This window comes from Bactrocera latifrons, unplaced genomic scaffold (genome assembly GCF_001853355.1).
Source record: "Bactrocera latifrons isolate USDA-ARS-PBARC rearing strain unplaced genomic scaffold, ASM185335v1 scaffold_336, whole genome shotgun sequence".
In the NCBI taxonomy this organism is placed as follows: domain Eukaryota; kingdom Metazoa; phylum Arthropoda; class Insecta; order Diptera; family Tephritidae; genus Bactrocera; species Bactrocera latifrons.
In genome coordinates this window covers 57,849-61,675 of record NW_017536975.1, presented here as the reverse complement: position 1 = coordinate 61,675, position 3,827 = coordinate 57,849, and the positions used below count along the sequence as shown (strand labels likewise).

General features: G+C 38.0%; 1 pseudogene; it reads left to right on the top strand.

Annotated features, from left to right (window-relative positions):
• LOC108971282 overlaps nt 1-2,877 on the top strand; it is a 5,959-nt pseudogene extending 3,082 nt beyond the window's left edge.
• The last annotated feature ends 950 nt before the right edge of the window (nt 2,878-3,827 follow it).

The following is a 3,827-nucleotide window of genomic DNA, read 5'->3' as shown; positions in this document are numbered from 1 at the left end:
TCGTTGGGCATGCTTTCGTCCGACCATATTTTACAAAGAAGCTGATGCATGCTCCTTATCAATTCTTCGCCGCCGTGTTTGAATAGCTCGGCCGGCAATCTATCGACCTTCACCGCTTTGTTGTTCTTCAGGCGAGTAATTGATATTCGAACTTCTTCATGGTCGGGCAATGGAACTTCTGCTCCATCGTCATCGATTGAGCAATCGGTTTCGCCTTCTCCTGGCGTGGTGCGTTCACTGCCATTCAGCAGGCTGGAGAAGCGTTCCCTCCATAGTTTAAGTGTGCTGTGGGCATCGGTGACTAGATCACCTTTGGGGGTTCTACAAGAGTATGCTCCGGTCGTGAAACCTTCGGTAAGCCGCCTCATTTTTTCGTAGAATTTTCGAGCATTACCCCTGTCGGCCAGCTTATCAAGCTCTTCGTACACACGCATTTCGGCCTCTTTCTTTTTCTGTCTGCAAATGCGTCTCGCTTCCCTCTTCAACTCTCGGTTTCTATCCCATCCCACACGTGTTGTGGTCGATCGTAACGTTGCGAGGTAAGCAGCCTGTTTTCTCTCCACTACGGCACGGCACTCCTCGTCGTACCAGCTGTTCTTTTGTACTTTCCGAAAACCAAAAGTTTCGGTTTCTGCTGTACGTAAGGAGTTTGAAATGCCGTCGAACCTTCCGTGTGCACAGAGGCGCGTGCGAATTTTGGCTGCAACAAGATAGTGGTCCGAGTCGATGTTAGGACCTCGGAGGGCACGCACATCTAAAACACTGGAGACGTGTCTTCCGTCTGTCACAACATGATCGATCTGGTAGGTGGTTTTTCGATCCGGAGACAGTATCTTCTTATGCTGGACTCTAGTACTACAGATAACCATATTTCGGGCCCCGGCGAAGTCGATCAGCCTCAACCCATTTGGTTGGTCAAAATTTTGCTACTTTAGACAAATACCTTCAAGGAAAGATACATACAAACGTCGAGACGAGATTCTTTCGCAAATATACACAAACGGAAAATTTTTAATGAGTAATAACGATCTATCGTTTACAGGCACATGTGCATAACAAATTTACAAACGATTACAAATAACGCACACAAAAACGTCAGCGTTCCATTCTACTACAAACGGACAAGTTGAGCGTACGCACAGTACAATTATTGAACTTGCGAAAGTTTTAGCTGACCAGAATAATTGAGCACCGGAGGACCAAATTTTTGAAGCTGTTCGGCAGTACAACAAAACTATACATTCCGTTACCAACGAGAAACCCGAGGACGTGTTTTATAATCAAAGGGGGTATCCCAACATCCAAGAACGATTACAACAAAACCAGAAAAGCGTCTTGCGTCATCATAATCGCAATCGAAAGCAGCTGAACTATAATCCAGGTGACGTAATATATTCCAAGAAGAGGCGTAATAAGAACGTAAGAAAATACGCGAAGCACGTTGTAAAAAAAGATAACGGAAAGACTGTAACGACTAATAAAGGACGGATTATCCATAAGGATAACTAAGAGTAAATGCATGTACGGAATAATTTTCTTCTTACTTTCCCTATCGCATTATGCGACAATATAATAGATTTAAGTAACAAAAAATATGTTCTCGTAGAAATTGACCCCGTATTCATATATAAAAATAGTTCCTTTCTATATCATATTTCAAATTTATCAAAAATACCCTATGAAGACATAATGAGATCTTCTTATAATTTAGAAAAACAGCCCGAAACAAAAATATTAATTAATAAATTATAAACATTAAAAAATCAACTTATGCCAAATGTATGTAGGCCCAAAATATCTCTTAACTTACTTGGTTCTATACTTAAATTTATAACTCAAACATCACAACCTTATCGAAATAAAAACTTTAATTCATATGTTAATGGAAAATAATAACAAACAAAAGAGGGTTAATTCGCAGTTTGAAAGAATTCTTGAAACACTCGATCCTAAAGCAATAAAGGAGAATTTAATAATAGTAGAAATTTGTAACAAATTACAAACAATAACTAATACTACTAATAGGAAAAAAGTAAAAGTTTTTTACTCAGCCACACTTAATCTGAATGATGTGCATAAAGTAATAAACCATGAGTAGTTGGATCTTCCACTAATTAATATATTGGAATATTCTGATCCATAGAATATAATTATAATTTTCTAATCACCAATACTCGAAACTAACTGTAGACTATGTATACACTTTATCACAAAATGCAATAATTATCAAAGCGTTTCAAAATGTAACAATTTTTTCAGTATATTTGTAGATCAGAACATTCTGATATTTGTACTATCAAAATATTCTCAAAAAGTCTTGCGGTATTTTCGCTAGTTATTTCGCTAGCATATTTTACAGTACTACTACGATAAAGGCAAAAATGCATCTCAAGCCACCAATAGAATTTGTGCAGTTTATGCACCCGATACAATTTCCATTTCCACCGCACAACTATGGTTTCAACGTTTTTGTTCTGGTGTAGAGGTGGTTGAAGATGCGCCACGCTCCGGAAGGCCTGTCGTCGAAAATTGCGATAAAATCTCTGAATTGGTCGAAAGAGACCGGCATAGTAGCAGCCGTAGCATCGGTCATGAGCTGGGTCTGAGTCATCAAAAAAATTTTATGAACAATTGAAAATTCAATAAAAATACCGCAAGACTTTTTGACAACCTATTATTAAACGATAAATTAGCACAATGTAAAACAATTCATGAAAATAACGCTCCACTCAAAATCCTAGAGAATGGATACATTTTGACAGATTACCAGCATACTTGGAACAACATGCATATATCAGGCCCTAAATTGATACACTTCAACAATCCACGAACATTGATAACATGACAAATACAATCATCAACAACAACAATTTGTAGCAGCACAGCGAGRACGCTCCGATTCTAAGAAGGAGGGGACTTAACGACATAGCCTCGCTCCGGATCACACACACACTCACACACATATTATATGTTAATATACATCCTAAACAAAGACGAATTATGTAAACCGATAGAACTTGTTTTGACGTGCACTGTCAGTCGAATAATAGAAATGAACAATACCAACCAAACATGCATTATCTAGAAATRCATTCTCGACATATAAACAACAAATATCTGGCAATGGAATAATCCACTGCGATAACCACCTCCGCATCTCAACRATAACAAACAAGTGATAGCAAGACAACAGATAGCGAATTACAACAAATAAGTTGCAAGCAGATAACAGCAGCCGCATTCCACAAGTATAAATAGCACTAAGATTATAAAATGTAGTCAGTAAGAAATTATGAATAAAAAAGACTACACGAAAATAAGTGTACTGCCCAATAAATATAATTTCTTTTACTCCCGACAAACAATAGTTTGTTAACTAGTGTATGCATGTCACATATTAATGCAATATTAATGTTTGTATGCTGCATATAAATGTATAAATTTTTATGTGTTTATTTATGTACAAATTATTAAAACACTTAGTTGGGTTTTAATATTCTTTATTTCTCTTGTTTGCATAAGAGCAGCCGTTTGTATCGGTCGAGTTATTACAACTAAATCTGAATTTGCTAACTAAAATATTGCCGTAGCGACTACGCCTAAATACCTGACTCTTTGTTTTGCCTGGCAGTTGCTGCACATGTTTTGCCGTGTGACTTGTAAAATGCAATTCGGCAATTTACCTCTTGCTATTGGCTTTYCCGCTGTAGCGATGTTGTTGTTGTCACGCGCTACCTGGTCGACGCTTCGTCATCAGTATCGGTGGGAGAGTTGTTATGCTATTTCCACACTCAAACCTGCCGACGCACCGTCAGCAATATCGGTGG